We start from the raw sequence: 18,900 nt of genomic DNA, 5'->3' as shown, positions 1-18,900 counted from the left end.
TTTTTGCTGGATTAGTTGTTATGAAATAAAGAAGTGTCAACAATGAACAAATAACTACTAAGTGTCACGGACAACGTGTATGAAAGAGCACTTAAAAAAGGTAGAGGGAGATGCCTAAGTTCGCAGCTCAACGTTTTGACCAGTTGGCTTGTCTTCATCTGGGCGGAGAAATCATCACTGGCAGAGGTTTAAATACGCTGAAGAAAAGCTGAGGAGGAGGAGGGTGCATGAGAAGAAAGTAGGTCAAGAACTGACAGAAAACGAGAAAAAAAGTTCTTCAGTATGAATTTTTCAACTTGGAATTTGTTCCTGTGGCCTGAAAAAGAAATGAAAGTGGCAGCAGCAGGAAAAACTACAATGCAGGGTAGATGATTAGTCAGCATAGTCCAGGGTTTCACGGACTACCGTCTGGCAAAAGGCGAACATTGCAGAAACATACACTCGCCAAAATGTTCTAAAAAAAAAAAAAGGAAACCTGACATTTCCGGGCCCGTGCGGGTCCCTTGATAACATGAAGCGCTGCATAGAACGACAGCGGCTTAAATGTGGTTAAAATTGGATAGTGTCCGATTGTAGATCTCTGGAAGATTTCCACGTATCCTATTAAGAGCATAACACGAGGCACGCTCTTAACAGGACACGTGTAAATCTTCCAGAGATCTACAATCGGACGGTCTGCAATTTTAACCACATTTAAGCCGCTGTCGTTCCATGCAGCGCTTCATGTTATCAAGGGACCCGTACCAGCCCCGAAACGTGGTTTTTCCTTTTATTTTTTCAGAAGATTGGAGCGAGTGTATGCTTGTTTCTGCAGTGATTAGTCGGCACCTAAAGCAGTTTTAGTGCAGACACACTTTTCTTGAAAAGCAACATGCATTCCAAAAGGTCCTGATAACTGATATCTGCATGGGAACAATTCTCAAGAGCTTTCCCCAAAGGGGGAGAAGGAAAAAGAAACAGAATATTAACAGGACAGTGAACCATGTCCTTTTACCCTATCTGGAGAATGCTTTTGAGAATTTTTTTTTTTTTTGTGTGTGTGTGTGTGTGTGTGTGTGTGTGTGTGTGTGTGTGTGTGTGTGTGTGTGTGTGTGTGTGTGTGTGTGTGTGTGTGTGTGTGTGTGTGTGTGTGTGTGTGTGTGTGTGTGTGTGTGTGTGTGTGTGTGTGTGTGTGTGTGTGTGTGTGTGTGTGTGTGTGTGTGTGTGTGTGTGTGTGTGTGTGTGTGTGTGTGTGTGTGTGTGTGTGTGTGTGTGTGTGTGTGTGTGTGTGTGTGTGTGTGTGTGTGTGTGTGTGTGCAGGCGTGGCCGACCGGTTAAGGCAATGGACTAGATATCCATGCAGGGTGTTTTGCTGTGCTAGTTGGTAGTTGTCAACGTTATGGTATCGCAGTGCTGGCTGGCAGATGAGAACAAAATCAAAAGTGTATTTAAACCCTTGCCAGTGATGCCCGCTCTGCCCAGACGAAGGCAAGTCCACTTGTTGAAATGTTGGCTCAACCTGCGAACTGAGGCTTCACCCCTCCACTCTTTTCCAGTGCTCTTTCATAGAGTGTAGCAATCTTCTTCCTCTCATTCTACATGGACAACCTGTATTCGTTCGTCATTGGCGCTTCGTTATTTCATAGCGATATGTATAACTATGTATTAAATACCTTATTCATTCTTGGTAGTTGGATTTTAGCCGAGACGTGTTTCAGACCACTTTAAATATTATGTTGATCATCAGTGTTCCTTAAAACTCTGCATTAATTGACTGAAAAGTAAAATGTGTGGAGAGGTTATCATTGATGTAAATGTGAGCAGACAGAAATGGAGCTTCTCATGGCTTCTTTATTCATGTGTCATTAAATTGGGAATTCCTTAGCACTCTCATAATAAACTTTTACTAATGGATGGCTACGGCTGTTGCAAAAGCTGATTGGTATAGAAGTCGTGCTAAAACAAAACGCTACCGTACTATATGCTTAGTTTGAGGCCTGTATTTGAAACCAAATATAAAGTGAGCTTTGCAAGGGCCTCAATATGACCAAACTAATTCTGGTTCAATCGCTTACATAAGTCACTCAAAAAGGCCAAATGCTGAGGCAAACATAAAGCCCTAATTTATCAAAGGTGAGAGTTGGAAGAAAAAAAAAAGAGCCCTTACTGCAACTATAGATGAAGCCACAGCTGGACTCAATTGCATGTAAGAAGCTGCTATAACATCCCTAGCGAGCTAATTTGTGTGGCATCAAGAGCCTGCGTACTAATATGGCCTGAAATCAGTATTCCATCATTAAAGTAGATCAGAACAGAATGAAGGCAATAAGCTACATAAAGTCAAAGGAGACTGAACAAGGATTGAGGGGGAGCCGCAGTCTGCCAGTGGATGTTTTGACAAGTGAAATTGTCAATGTCTGGGCAGTGTTGTAGTTTTTGTTTTTGCTTCCCAAGGAGTAAGGCGAGTAGGGGAAGAACAAAAAGATGCTGCCCTGGAGATGGCCTTATATTAACTCGGAACTTGTGATCCCATAACATGAAGAAAATAAAAATGCTGCAGCAGCAGTTCAAGAACAGTGCATTGTACACGATGAATAGGCACAAGAAGCAGGTTGGATGTTTGCATGTGTTTGTAGGAGAAAATTGATGATTTTGTAGGTGAATTACCATGCCAACTTAGCTGCGAATAGCAGTGGGTACTGTGAGAAACAGATCGCAAAGAAGGCAGGGAAGAAAAAGATGGAGGTTTAGGAAGGCATTGCCGACGAGTCTCGATGGTGACGTTAAGAAGGACTAAATAAGGTAGAAAAAAGACACTTGAACACAATGAATTATGTTATGCCGCACATGCAAAGGATGAAATGCCAAAAGAAAAGAGACAAATGCAATACAAAGTGAGAAGCACCAACAAAATTTTCAAAAAGCAATGCAGCTCATACTGTAGAGGGGTGAACAATTTTGAAGAAAACAGTTGATGAATACAATAGATGAATAGCAGGTCATTTGGAGCGCAGGTCATCCTTTAAAGCATAAAAAATTACATATTGACATATTAGCATATATACAGTTTACAGGGAAACTTGGTAGACTTAGTAGTTTCCGAGCAATATTCCTCTCTGGATATCTTCACCACAACTGCAAGGTATGAAAGGACCAATATATGTATCATGTGGCTTGGTAGTACACCTTTCCTCTCATGCACACACATACTCGGTTTCCTGAAGAATGTATTGCATTATTCTTAGTTGCCATTTTTCTAGTGATGTTTGGCAATAGCAGCATCCACAGCAGTGTTAAGACTGCCATTCAGTGGAAAACATGAAGGCATGCTGAAAAAACTTGGATTGCACAAAATATGTGGCAGCCACTTAGCAGCGGATGCAAAAGAGCAAGGTGTCTATGTGCTTGCAATGTCAGTGCATGTTAAAGAACTATAAGTGGTTAGAATTTCGAGAGGCCTCCACTATGGTGTGTCTCATAGCCTAAGTCTCTGGTAATACTGGTCTCTTTGCAGTTCCTGCCTTACTCAACATTATTAAGAATGATGGGCTTATGGCAGTGCAACAGGGACATGAAAGTGGTTCTCCAGGCTGATGCATGGGTATTGCCCGAGACACAAGAAATGTGAGTAGTTGCAATATCGAATAAATTGCAAGATTGAGTCATGCACTTTACATTGTTCATAGAAGTGCAGCAATAGTGGACCGAGCAAGACTGGGCTCATAGGCAGCAAGTAGGATTGAAAGGTGCTTTATGAGAATGATGAGTGTGAATAAAAGCTTATATTGCTTATAGTTGTTTTAGGCACTGGTTTTATGATAACTGAGCCGCTATTGGATATGTCTAACCTATTCGAGCATATCCGATTGAGAATGGGGAATGTCCAGAATTTGGCCCCCCTGACCCCCAAATTTCACTTCATCAGATATGACCAAAGTCGTTTTTGATATTCAGCTTTAACCGAAGATGACAACCTTTGTATATAAATGATGAGTGATACCATCAGTGATATCACTGCTGGGTGCACGGTAGAAGTAGGTGGTAGGATAGATAAGATACCGGTAAGCTGTCTAATGAGACGAAATATTTGACTAAGAAATGCCAAAGTATAAAAGCTTCCAAACCAATCGACAATAAAACTGGCAGAGCTATCAAAGGTAATCAACAGGTACAAAGTGTCCGACGTCAAGAAGTATTACATGAAAAAAATGAGCATGTTCTAAAGAACGGGCAGACATAAAACGGTGAATCTATGTATCATCCGAAGTAGTCAGGACAGCAAGATTGGCTGTAGTAAAAATCAATGAGACGTTCCACCAGTGACGAAGAACAAGATTGAGATACCATGCTAGGAAAGCTAGCCACCCTTTAAGTGTGATGCCTGGTGTGATCAACGGAACTGGAATCATGGAAGATTGTTAGCACTATCTTAATTCATAAAAAGGGGAAGCCAAGGACTTCAAAATTACAGACCAATCAGCTTACTATCTGTTAAGTATAAGGTTTTACTAAGGCAATTGCTAACAGAATTAGGTCAAGCTTAGACATTTGTCAAGCAAAAGATCAAGCAGGTTTTCAGAAAGGGTACTACACTCTACTGTCGATGATATCCATACCATAGCAAAACATACATTTCAGTTAGTTCGTACATCTTCGAAAACTTTACCAGTGCTGCGATAGGTGACAGAGAGCAGGAACGACAAACGCTACTAACAACTGAAGATTATTTGACAGCTATTATACTGACAAGACAACCAGAAATGCAAGTAACTCCCCCCCCCCCCCCGCAACAAAAATGTTAGGAATCCAGATAAGAATTTTTAGACGTATATATTTACTTAAGTGATGGTTATGTACGTGTTGCTGTTCTTGTACACCTAATAGATTTCATGCAATTCCCATGTAGTTGATCTTGACATCTCAATAACCTTTGCTCTGTAAAAAAAAGAGGAGTGCATGCTTTTTATTTGACACATTAGGCACACTTGGTTTGTTCAGGTGAGTCTCAGTAATGTAGGGCTAAATTTGACGAAGGAGCACTATTCAAAGGCATTTTGTGTTGGCGTAAGTGCGTGTTCATGAATTTCCCGGTTTGGGCAATATAGTTCTTGACAAATTTAAAAGGTATGTCATTGACCACTTCCTCTTCATACGGCACAAAATGCAACTCATGTTCCACAATTGGCAGGCATTTTTCCGTTTGCTTCATTTTTGTTTTCATTCTCTGGCTCTTGATTCAACAACAGCACAAATCCTTGCTAGCGTATTAGGAGCTGGAAACAGCAATATAATGCCAACTTGTTTATGCCTATGGGATAACTGATGGATGTATATTATCACTGCATACTTCCTTTTCTTTCTGCTGGAAGGCCCCTGTGGATCACGTTTACCAAGCGACTATCTTTTTCAGGATTTTATTGCAAGCAAATGTTTCAAGTGATTCGGAAAGCCGGCTAACCTGAGCCTCTTGACCTACTGCTTGAAACTTCTGTCTAGCATGGACGCATGGTTTAGTAAGCGCTGATCCTAAACATGCCACTGCTATGCCGCACCTATCTTCAAATGCCCTGAATAATAAATAAGTAAAGGCTTTTCTGACCACTGTAGGAAGGAACAACAAACATGATCTTCGTTCCCTTCCATTCAAATATTCAGGAATTGGGGCTAATTTCTTTCTGCTGTTGACTTTTTCCAAATTTTGATGTTTAGTTTCAAAATACGAAATGAAATCAGCTCCGATCTTGGCGGTTGGAAAAGAAGGAAGATGAAATTTGTTGGTTCTTCCTACATGTGTCGGAAAAGCCTTTACTTAGTTATCATTCACAGCCTTCGAAGATATTTAGGTGCGGCATAGCAGTGCCATGCTTATCAGCGATTACTAAATCCTGCATCCACGATATAGACAAGTTTCAAGCAGCAGGTCCAGAGGGGTAGCCGGCTTCCCAAATGACGTAATAACACTTGCTTGCAATAAAATCCTAAAAACGATAGTCGTTTGGTAAACATCATCCACAGCGGCCTCCCACTAGAGATAAAAAGAGGTATGCAGTGATACCATACATCCATCATTTATCCCATAGGCTTAAACAAGTTAGCACTAGATATGCGGCTGAGGTATTATTTTCGGCTCCTAATAAGCTACGAAAATTTTATGCTTTTTTTGACAGAAGAGCCAGAGAATGAAAACAAAAAAGAAGCAAAAAAGCCGGCCAAGTGGAATATGAGTGGCATTTTGTGCCATGTGAAGAGGGCGTGGTCTATGACATACCTTTTAAATGCGGCAAGAACTATAATATGGGCCAGACCGAGAAATTCATTAAAACGCAAAACATCTTTGAATGGTGCTCCTTCATCAAATTTAGCCCTACATTACTGAGACTCACCAAGTGTGTCTAATGTGTCAAAAAAAGCATGTGCTCCTCTTTTTAACCGGGCAAAAGTTATGTTCAGACATCAAGATGAATTGACATTGTATGAAGCCTATTGACAAGAACAGCAACACGTGCATAAGCATCTGTTCAGTTAATACACATGAATGAAATTTCGTATTCGGATATCTAACTAATGCCTGCTCTTTTTTTCTTCTTTTTTTTTGTGAGGTAAGGAGTAAGCGCTTGCCCTTTTTGTTGTATTTCGTTAGTTGTTAGTAGCTCTTCTCCTTCCTTCGCATCTTTGTCCCCTGTCACAGCACTGGTATTAGAATAGAATAGCTGATAGAAAAATGCTCGGTATACAACCAGACCTTACACATAGCATTCTTTGATAGAGAAAAAGCCTTTGACTCAATAGAAACCTCTGCAATCGTGCAGGCATTGCTCACTGCAGAATCTGGGTGTAGACAAACCGTATGTAAAAGTACTGAAATATATCTGTAGTGGCTGTATAGCAACCATTATTCTGCATGAAAGAGGTAGCAAAATTGCAATACAAAAGAGGTGTTAGGGAGGAGACACGACTTCCTTAGTACTATTCACAGCTTGCTTCGAGGAAGTATTCAGACTTGTAATGGGAGCATTTAGGGATAACAGATGATGAAAAATACCGAAGTGATCTACAATTCGCCTGAAAATCAATATGCAGAAGACTAAAGTAATGTTCAGCAGCCTCGAGAAGGAACAGCAGTTTACAATGGGCAATGAAGCACTGGAAATGGTAGGTGAATATGTCTACTTAGGACAGGTAATAACTGCAGATCCGGACTATGAAAGGGAATTAGCTGGGAGAATAAGATTGTATTGGAGTGTATTTGGCAAGTATTAGCAGATTTGACTAGCAGCTTACCGGTGAGTCAGAAAAATAATTAAAGTTAATGACATTCTAGTGGAAATCAAGAAGAAATGGACATGTGCCGGGCAATATTGTGGAAATAGGATAACTGATTGTTGCTTAGGGTAACAAACGATTTCAAGGGCTGCAAAGCATAGCAGGGGATGGCAGCAAGTTAGGTGGGTGGATGAGGTTTAGTTTTCGGGGGTCAAATGAATGCAGCTGGTACAGGAAAGGGCTAATTGAAAAAATATGGAGATATGCCTTTGCCCTTCAGTGGGTATAGGCTGGCTGATGGTGCCTCTAATGTAATTTGAGTATGACCAATTTATGTGACCACATGGTGATTGGGAACCTCCACAATTTGGCCCCCTGGACCACCAAAATTTGATGAAAATCAATGTCTGACCTAATTTGAGTATGCCGAATTCAGTGCATACCTCCAAACTAAGGCAGGTCCCATCTTAAATTTTATATTCTTGCAAATTTGTCAAACATTGGTGTCTATAATCTTATTTGAGTGTGATCAATTCTGTGATGACTCAAATTTAGGTGGGCCATGTCGAAAACTTGGTCAACCTCTGAATTCCTGAAATTTGACTTGATACAAATCTATCCAGATTTTATATCTAGCCTAATTTGAGTATAGCTGACTCAGTTGTGATTACCTGATTCAATGGGCCACTCCCGGAATTTGGTTTCTTGTTTCCCATAATTTAAACGATAGAAACTAAGTAATGGTTCTAGGCAACGAAACACAGCACTCGTAATTCAGTAGGACTCAATAAAAAAATGCCTTCTACATATAGGTGCCTGAGCAGGGACAAAAACCAAGGTACTTGAAGCAGTGTCACAATGTTCCACACATGTGTGTCTGATCTGGCTGTTCGAAACACTGCACTGAATATGATAGCCCGGAAAAATTGAATAAAAGGGCTTATAGACTGGTATTAAAAAATGAAACACCTGAGACTTGGACAGTTTTTTATAGAAATTTTGCTGTGCTTTGCTGTGCCTTGCAGGTTCTAAAGTGTGAAATATTTTATCAAACTGCAGCAACAGTTTTTGCTGATACAAATTTGTAAGTCAGTAGATGGTAACAATGCTGTCATTTGTAGAAATAGCGAACATTTTACTTCTGTTCTTCCTTTCTGTTTCTTATTCAGGACAAAGAGAAGCTATACACACCATGCATCGAATTCACCAGCATCATCCTCGCAGAGGCACAAGAGATTTATTTTTTAATTTTGTACTCAGAGTTCCAGACATCATAGAAGGCGCTATAGCATGAATGGCAGCACACTGGCTATTTTTATACTTGATCAGGTATTTTTGGGTATTTATGTAACAAAGGCCTGATGCACATCATTCAGAGCTTCATAGCAGCACATCAAATTGATTTTGCCTAAAGACCAGGCCGTGGTAAGGCACATTGTCCTTGCCATTGAAAATCTGCTCTTCTAGCCTTGAAGCCAAAGTCATGTCTGTCGTGTCCCCTGAATGGTTTCAATAAATGGTTTTCCAAGAATACAGTTTCATGTATGTTCATTCTCATTGAATGTTTGACATGTTTTAAACATTCTGAAAGCCAGAGGAAGCAGCTGTGTTGTCTGCAGCACATACTGGATATTTTAGGAAGTGCAAGGTATTGATCATTTCACTGAGCATTGCTTGGCCACGCAGTATGTAGTAAAGAAATTCCCAAAACGAAAAGGACGGTATAAAACTGCAAATTTTAAAAAGTGTGCGAAGGTAAGAAATGTTTTTTACACCTATTGTGAAAAGGTGTAACTGGCATAAAACACCTTTCCCAGTTTCTGCTGCAAAAGGGGAAAATTATGAAAAATTTCCCTTTATAAGGGTACATTGCAACATAAAATTACCCTTTCTTAAGGGTGTAAGGGTGTTAGTTATAGACATTGATATCCACCCTTAAGGGTATATTTTGGTTTACAGTGGTCTCGCCCCGTTCATTCCCTCCTTCGGGATAAGATAATTACTATGCAGGGTGTCCCTCTTCTCGCTCTCACAGGAGCATTCCGTACAACGCGCCCGGCTGCTCTTCAGGTACTCTTAAGGTTACCTCCTCTGCCCTTGGAGCTGGACCGCGTCTTTCACAGTAAAAACTTTTGCACCCTTATGGGTGTAATTGGCTTGTCGCATGGGGAGCAGCCTAAATATGTATTTAACACCCTTCTGCTGTAGCACCCTTCTCCGAAGGAAGGGTGCTGCAGCAGAAGGGTGTTGCAGCACCGTGTGCTACAACCTTCCCCAAGGAAGGGTGCTGCACGCGGTATACGTGCTCGTGCAGCAAATCCCAACATTAGCATTCCAAATGACCTTGTATGTCCTTCATAAAGCAAAACGTAGGCTTGAGCACAGTATGCGTGCTTATGTGCAGTGTTGCGAAGAAATGAAGTAAATAAAAGTATAAATTGTGTATGGGTAACTTGACCCATACGCATGTAAAATGCAAACCTGTTTACATTCTACAAACTAGAGCATTGGTGAGACATCATCTGCATCCAAGCGCCAGACCAGCTTCTAGCACCAATGTGCTTACTCTATATGCCTTAGCTGGCTGAACCTGAAGAATGTACCCATGGAATTAAATTTATTTGAATAACCAGCCAGAAACAATGTACTTTCACCTTTTCAATCCAAAAGAAAGTTTAGGAAACAAGGCTGTAGCAACTTCCTAAGCCAGAGTCCATTTGTAAAACACAGAAACAAAACGTCATTTGTAGAACAGTCAGAAAGTTTTCATTGCATAAGGCTTCCCCCGTTCTTTACAGAATGCGCAATTTTCTCCATGTTATACTTCGTTATATCGGCCACCTTGCGCTTATTGATTAGCTTTGATATCTCGGCCAATTCGATCTGGTCTGTTGGATTGGAAGCTTTCATACTCTGGCGTTTCTTAATCAAATCTTTCCTCTCCTTAGACAGCTTACCGGTATCCTCTCTAACTACCCTACCGCTTACTTCTACCGCGCACTCAGTAATGATATCTCTGAAATTATAGTTCCTTGCCTCTAGGGTAATGTCGCCATCCTCAGTTAGAGCTGAATACCTATTCTGTAGCGAGATCCTGAACTCTTCTGCCCTCCCCCTCACCGCTAATTCGTTGATGGCTTTCTTTCTTACTAATCTGTTGCTTTCCTTCTTTAGATTTAGGCTAATTCGGGACCTCACCATCCTGTGGTCACTGCATCGTACTTTCCCGATTACCTCTACATCCTGCACAATGGCGGGGGTTGAACACATTATGAAGTCGATTTCATTTTTAGTCTCTCCGTTAGGACTTTTCCATGTCCATTTCCGGTTCTTCCGTTTGCTGAAGAAGGTATTGATGATTCGTAAGTTATTGCGCTCTGCAAACTCAACTAGTAACTCCCCCCTGCTATTCCTAGAACCAATGCCATAGAGAAATATGGGAGAGGCCTTCGCCCCTACAGTGGGTATAATCAGGCTGATGATGATGATGAGAAATTTCATTTATTCATCATCATCATCAGCCTGATTATACCCACTGCAGGGCGAAGGCCTCTCCCATATTTATCCAACCCGGTTATGTGCTAGCTGCATCCACTTGACCCCTGCGAACTTCTTAATCTCATCCGCTGCCGCCCCCTGCTACGCTTTCCTTCCCTTGGAGTCCAGTTTGTTACCCTTAGCGACCATCGGTTATCCTCTCTTCGCACTACATGTCCTGCCCATGCCCATTTCTTCTCTTTAAGTTCCACTAGAATGTCGATAACCCGAGTTATTTCTCTGACCCACTCTGCACGCTTTCTATCTCTTAATGTTACCCCTACCATTTTTCGTTCCATAGCCCTCTGAGTTGTCCTCAACTTAAGTAGAACTCTCTTGGTTAGCCTCCACGTTTCAGCCCCATAGGTGAGTACAGGCAAGATGCAACTGTTGTATACTTTCCTCTTGAGCGATACCGGTAATCTGCGAGTGCTTGCCAAATGCACTCCAACCCAATCTTATTCTTCTTGTTATTTCCTTTTCATGGTCCGAATCTGCGGTTACTACCTGTCCTAAGTAGACATACTCGCCTACTACTTCCAGTATTTCGCTACCTAATGTAAACTGCTGTTCCTTTCCGAGGCTGTTGAACATAACCTTAGACTTCTGCATATTGATTTTCAAGCCTACCTTTTTACGTTTCCTGTCTAGGTCATGAATCATTATTTCTAGTTCATCCCCCGAGTTGCTTAGCAAGGCAATGTCATCAGCAAATCGCAATTACTGAGGTATTCTCCATCTACCCTTATCCCTAACTGCTCCCATTCCAAGTCTCTGAACACTTCCTCTAAACAAGCTGTGAATAGTACTGGGGAGATTGTGTCTCCTTGTCTAACACCTTTCTTTATAGGAATTTTGTTACTTTATTTATGCAGAACTATGGTTGCTGTGCAGCCCCTAAATATATCTTCCAGCACTTTCACGTACGGCTCGTCTACCCCCTGATTTCGCAATGCCTGCATCACCGCCGAGGTTTCAACTGAATCAAATGCTTTTTCGTAATCAATGAATGCTATGTATAAGGGCTGGTTATATTCCGAGCATTTTTCTATCACCTGAATGATGGTATGGATATGATCGATAGTAGAGTACCGTTTCCGAAACCCTGCTCGATCCTTTGCTTGATTGCAGTCTAAGTTTGTCCTGATTCTATGAGCGATTACCTTAGTAAATACCTTATACGTAACAGACAGTAAGCTGATAGGTCTGTAATTTTTAAGGTCCGTAGAGTCCCCTTTCTTGTGAATGAGGATAATGTTTGCATTCTTCCATGGTTCCGGTACCGTCGTTGACACGAGGCACTGCGTGTACAGGGTGGCCAGTTTTTCTAGCACGATATCCCCCCCGTCCTTCAGCAAATCTGTAGTTATCTGATCCTCTCCAGCTGATTCCCCCCTTTTCATAGTTTCTAGTGCTTTCTTGACCTCGTACTTGGTCACTTGTGGAACGTCTGACTGTTTTTCCCTACCGCCAGTCTCATTACGGTCCTGACTACTTTGGCTACTGTAGAGATCTGTATAGAACTCCTCGGCTACTTTGACTATCTTTTCCATATTTCATTTCATCTTTTCATTTATTGACAGTTAATAAATGTATCTCGCTTTTTCTCGCCCATACGCCATCAAGAAAACTAGTATATGTGTGCAGCAGCAACACTCAGACTTTCACATGTTTCCACTGCAGATTCTGCAGTGCTCTCTAATGTATTTATATCAGACCCGTAGCACATATTAATTGCCTTTGCAATATCAGCACTAACCTGTTTGAATTGGGTTGCAGGCTTTCCTACTCTGGCGTCTCCTACTTAAATCTCTGGTCTGCTTAGATAATTAGCTCGCATACGCTCTAACTATCCTACCACTGACAACTACCGTGCACTCTGTAATGACACTGTAAGGACGGCCTTGGCGGACAAGGTGTTCTGGAGACCTGAAGCCCTGGTAGCACACCGATGCGAACCACACTCAGCGATGACGATGGGTATCTACAAGAGAGCAGGATGAAGATGAAGCAACACGTTTATCCGTGTGAAAGATGAAGCGCCATACATCGCCCACACTATTTCCCCCGCGCCTCTTGAAGTGGCCAGCCTGGCCGCGCCGAATAAAGTGCTTCATGAATGAAACCTGTACAACTTTAGTTCTACGATTCCGATCTGGCGACCTGCTCGTGGTCCCCCCTGCACGTTGAGTGGGCCAAGGTGGCTTCGGCTGCCTGGCTTTGCTCAATGACTGACAGCCAGCGGTCGGTATGGGTTCAGCCGGGGCCCATACTGAGGGGTGGCAAATTCCCGGGGAGTTTCCAGCGTACTCCCTTGGCATTGCAAGCTTGCCATGCACACATTAGCCCGTTGCCGGAGCGGCGGCAGGTCCAGAGTGGGTCTGGGCGGGGCGCGTGTAATTCGGAAAAGAGTCCAGTCTTCGAGTTGGTTGGCAGACCAAGGGAACGCTCTGCCCGCTGCCAAGCCAACGGCGGCGTAGCTGCGGAAACGCGGCTAGCTGATTTCAAGCTGGACTCTTTCAGCATCCAATTTGGTCGGCAGGCCAAGGGAAAGCCCTGCCCGCTGCCAAGAACGGCGGCGTAGCTGCGGAGTACGGTCAGGAAACGCAGTTAGCTAAGTTTGGATGCTGAACAAAGACCAACATGCGGAGCGATCGGCAGGACGAGGGAAAGCCCTGCCTGCTGCCTAGGGAACGGCGGCGTAGCTGTGGAGTACGGTTAGGAAACACAGCTAGCTGACTGTATGTTGGACCAAAAATTCCCCTCGTGCCTAAAGGTATTACCCAGCCGCAACGGGTTGGTTTCCGTTGCCGAAGAGAACGGGGCCTCGACTGAAGCCTGGCGGCTGGGGCGAACCTAGCTCAGGTTCTGGGGAACTCACCTTTGGCTTGAAAGAGCGGAAAGGAGATGGAGAGTAGCTATAAGCTAGTAATGCCGAAACTTGGGAAAAGACTGGTGGAACGCAGGTGGAAGCACCTAGTACGGAAAGGCCTAAAGGCTGCAACACTCCGAGAGGAAGGGTGCAGGAACGGTGTGAAAGCCGACCTCGGAAACGGTTAGTAGCCGGTGAACAAATCGCCAAGTGCTCACGTGGGAAGTATCCTCTGTAGGATACAAGGACCTCCAGCACTAGAGCGGACATAAGCATTGGATGGGATTAAAGCGTTTCCTGCGGTTCTCAGGACGCCGATGAAATGCACCTTCCAACGTGCACTGCCGAGCGAAACCCGTGAAAGAGTATCCATCAGTGTGCGCCAGATTAAAGTCTGGCCACTTGCGGAGTACCTTGAAGTAGGCATGAACGTTGCAAAATCTATCTCTCAGTACTTCAACTAGAGTCGTGGTGGGGGAACCGAGCTCCTCAAAAGCGGCTTCATGTATATAGGGAGCCTGTCTGAGACTCCGGAGACCCGGAAAACGCATTGCAGTGGTGGAATGGTCCAAGGGCCGAGGGCCGCATATTCAGCTAAGAGCGAGTGCTCGCCCTCTACGGAGGCCCATATGGGAGCTCGACTAGAATTGTCTGACAGTCAAATCCTACGCTGCCCACATTCTCCTCCAACTTCCCATAACCCTTTCCTAATTCCTATTTCCCATTACCCTACAACCCATCCCTTCCGCTACTTCCCAGGGAAGATACGTGGTGTCTCCCCGGGCCCGCTTCCTCGGCTGTGGGTTGCTTTAGTAGCACCTCCCCCTTTTGTTTAACTTCCAACCAAAAACTTGTCTCATTGACCTATTAATTTATTTTTCGAATTGCGGAACTTTCTCGCCCCGCGATACATTAGTGGTACGGGCGGAGTCTGACTTAGGACTCCATCTTACCTTATGTCCGGAGGACGATAAACAGGGGAGACGCGACAGTTGGCAGGGGAGTTTTGCCCACGAACTGAGTAAAGAATAATGTGATGGCGCTGGAACTTGTCAAAAGGCCAGGAGTGCAATGGTGTGCAAAGTAACACTTCGTCGCCGGGACGGAACGAAACTTGGCGATGGGTCGCATCGCAGCACACTTGCGGTCCTCCTGATTGGCTTCAGTGTTGAAGCGAGCAAGCCGGCGAGATCTGGCCACTCGGGAAATGAACTGGTCAGGAAGCGACGATGAGTGGCTGGCAGGTGTAGAAAGGAAAGAGGCATCAAGTAGGGTAGCGGGAGAACGACGGTACATGAGTAAAAACGGGGTGTAACCAGCAGTCCACTGTACGGCTACGTTGTAAGCGAACGTATCAAAACAGTTTACGTCCCAGTTTCGGTGTTCCTCGTCGAAGAACACAGACAGCATGTTGGAAAGCATGCGGTGGAACCACTCAGTCAACCCACTGGTCTGCGGGTGATAACTAGAGGTCGATTTCTGAACTATGGTAGAAGCCTTAAAGGTCCACGGAAACGGCCCCCAAGAAACCACTGATAAACGTGTTCAGTGTGTAGAACACATCCTTTTGAGCATTAATGCAAAGTATAACTCTTTGGAACAAAGCCAGCGATTTATTATTATTTTAAAAACAGCGTTTTTTCAAATTCGCGGGCAGAGGAAATGTCGCTTGGCGGTGTCGCATGGAACTATTTCCTAATCCCGTGACGTCACGGGTCGGTTGACTGGTAAGGCTTGCTAGAAGCTGCCATTCGCTGCGGTCACTGCAACCATGACGTCACGAACACACTTACGGTAGCTGCGAAAGTCGTCTGCTCGTGCGCTGCTCGAACTCTGTGCGGGCTGTTACAGCTCGCCGCCCTTATCGGTTAGGTGGCCATTGCCCATTAAGTGCAACAAATGAAGCGACGCAGGGATCGGCAGAACGAAGCTGCATTTACAAATATCTTATTTATATAACGTGGTTTCAGGAGTATCGGAGTGTCGTCCGACGAGGCGTCAACAGCACGGCCAAGCACCGCACGATGCCAGCACCTCCTTGACCGCCGTAAACATCGCCGCTGTGGCCCCTCCTCCCGCATACCGTTCGCGAACCACACGGCGGATCGTTAGCACCGATGTCCGAAATAAAGCGTGCTAAAATTTGCTGGCGTCTGGAATACTGAGCCGAATATCAAGTATGAAGCCCTCATGAGGATCGCTGACCAGCAGCAAATTGCTGGTAAGAGCGATAGCCGTGATACAAGCTAGTTTCTGCTCAAGCCAGCTGCCGCTGGTGCATTTCGGCTGATCCGATCTGCTCGTACTAGCTCTGCGATTAATGCGTCGGCAAAGTTAATCCTATAATTATTTAACTATGGCAGGATAGGAATCACTATAAGGCAGTTTCATAAGTAGACGATTTACGACAGCGTTGATCATGCTCCAAAGCGTCGACCGCCGCGGCTTCGAAGCGAAACAATAGGCCTAGCGACGACTAGGGACGGTCACGCACGGCGCCGGCGTTCGCCGCGCTCGCACGTTCCACCCCCGCGGTAATTGTGTAACGTACCTCAGCCTGCTCGCGGCATCCCTTGCTGCAAGCGTTGCAAACTCGTGTACTTTCATAGCTAAGGCTGCGTATTTTTTGGCGTTCTGCTCAGCAACAAGCCGTTCAAACGATACTGTAGGCACGACAAGGCTTCAGTACGCAGTCGCTGCGCTGTCGGCCGTAATCGAAGACGTCGGGCGGCACCATAATCTATACATCGATCTTTAAACGTGATACAGTGGGCAAATGAATAACTTTGTGAAGCAGACCCGCTCGTACGTTTCGCGCACTCGGGCGCCGACGAGTAGCTTCCGTCAACAGACGCCGTCATAACCTCGGTTAACGACGCAAACCGAGGTCGTCAAGCTCGGTTTGCGGTAACCGCGGTTAGTGGTGCAACCATGGTTTGGTCCGCCGTGTAACATAGGATAACCACGGGTTCGCGGTTACACTAACCGTCGCTGCGCGAACTGGCGAACTCCTCAGGCGTGTGCGAGCGAGGACGGGTTGGCGCGAGTACGCCAGCGAGCGAGCGCGCGGCAACCGGAAGTTCGTCGAAGTGACGTATGTCTGGGCGGAGCTTTGAACTTGCTTGTATTCTTTGTTTTTTTATGGCTCCCTTCGGCGTACGAATTGAGGGGGAAAATTGGAAGGGTCATTTTTAATCGCCGATATCTCTGGTGTTGCAGAAGCTAGATCGAAAATTTTTGCGGGAGAATGATGGGTGGTTCAATAACTATCAGTATTATGGCGTTGTTTACCCTTCTTGGTGACCCCTTTCTGGGGACCTTTAAGAACTTCGGCTACAATAGTTGCCAGAAACGTCCGACCGCGGTCACTGATAAACACTTCAGGGGCCCCATGGCGCAGTACGAAAACTTTCAAAAAGAAGGTCGCGACCTCAGGTGCTGAGCCATTAGGCAGTGCAGCGGCCTCACCGTAGCGTGTTAGGTTGGCAGTGACGATCCAGCGAATACCTCGTGCGAACAATGGAAGCAGCCTGTATAAGTCGATGCCTACGGGCAAAGTAGAGGCTGTAGTAGGCCACCAGGAGGAAAAAGTAGGCGGTTTGCGACGCTGGCATGGCAGAAAAGAGGCGACGTATTTTGCCATACTTGTGAGGCCTAGCCAGAATAAAAGCTTTTTACACGATGGTAATTTCGTGAAAGCCTAAGTGACGGCCTATAGCATCATCGTGGAGAGCCGCTAGAATATAGGTGCGAAGCGCTCTCGGGATCACGGGGACCCAACGGGTGCCTTACAAGCAATAAATATAACCGGAGAGTACCCCTTTCAAACTGTTCAAGTTGTCTGCGCATCCTAGCGGTAGGAGGCGTTTCTGTTTGCTATAGGTATTATGACCCTGTGCCAGCGCGCCCCCGCACGAGACCCGAGCACCAGCTGATCGAGCGAGGACCTGCAAACGGTTGTCTTGACCTAGCCCTAATAAGCAAGCAATAAAGGTCGTCAAATCTTGGTGGAAAGTGCAAAGACTGATCCTGGAGCTACGCAGTCGGACTTTAATACCACGATGCCATCCGACGCCGTCCAACTAACCGCTTCTTCAACGCCACTCGAAGCCCTCCCCGCTGCACTTCGTCAACAGGATCTTGCCATTTTCAGTGGTACGGATTGTGGAGGAGTGGCTGCCCTCCTATGATTAGGTGAGCAATCGAAGCGACGAAAGCACGAAGTTGACAAATATCATCTTCTACTTGACGGACGTTGCGAACCTCTGGTAATCGGACTTTGCCACCTGGTCCACTTTCAAGATTGTCTTTATTGACATCTTCGGGCGTCCGGCCGTGCGCAAACTTCCCGCTGAGCAGCACCTTTGCTCTCGCTCCCAGCAGGTTGGTGAAAGCTTCACCAGTTACATTGAAGATGCCCTCGACCTATGCAAACGCGTCAGTGCACCAATGGCAGAGGCTGACTGAATCAAGCATGTGCTCAACGGCATTGAGGACGACACCTTTCCCATGTTTGTGGCCAAGAGCCAGCGTCCGTCAGCGAGATCGCCAACCTAGGCCAGAGTTATGACGAGCTGCGTCGAGGGCGTCTCCTCTCGGTGGCCCCTCGCAAAGGCCGAGACTCTTAACATCGACGTAGCGGCATCAGTCAACAGTTCTTTCATGATCTAGATCCAGCGGTTTGTTCGTGAGGGGGTCGCTCGGCAGCTGTCGCCTATTCCCTCTGTTCCGAGCCCGCCATCAAATCTGGCACCCACACTTCAACACATGATCCGGGAGCAAGAGTCGAGGTCATGCCGTCGGTTTGTCACCCGCTTCCCTTTGCAGCGCCTCCTGTTGCTGCGCATCCTCTTGTAGCGCTGCTACACTTATGCTGAAATTGCCCGACGGCCAGTGTTTACTCCTTTTCAATCTCCTCCTCGAATCATTCCCGCTCCTGCTGTTTGGCTCCGTCCCCAACGTGTCTAACCATCGCGAACAAGAGACAACTTACCAATTTGCTACACCTTGGTATCACGTGATGTGTCACTGCCGCCTGCGCGTCACGACCTCATTTGACGAAGCCGATCACCGAGGCTCTCCTTGGCATTACTTCCTGTTTTGAATACCATCCATATTTTCGTCGCCGCGCGGTGCCTCCCATATACCAGCGTTCAACCCCGCCGCAGGAGAAGTAGTGATCGCAGTTCCGGAGGCAAGAAGTGCGTTTTGCACAAAAAATCTAAGTCCTCGTTTTTCGCTGCCGAATT

At 45.3% G+C, this 18,900-nt stretch overlaps 1 protein-coding gene across 1 annotated transcript in view; it reads right to left on the bottom strand.

The window, feature by feature from the left end:
- LOC146210163 (WD repeat and HMG-box DNA-binding protein 1-like) overlaps positions 1–18,900 on the bottom strand; it is a 279,351-nt gene that overhangs the window by 11,745 nt on the left and 248,706 nt on the right. The window lies entirely within an intron of this gene.

Source organism: Amblyomma maculatum, chromosome 1, assembly GCF_055883805.1.
Source record: "Amblyomma maculatum isolate TAMU_Amacu chromosome 1, ASM5588380v1, whole genome shotgun sequence".
Lineage (NCBI taxonomy): Eukaryota > Metazoa > Arthropoda > Arachnida > Ixodida > Ixodidae > Amblyomma > Amblyomma maculatum.
This window is presented reverse-complemented; position numbering and strand designations above follow the sequence as displayed.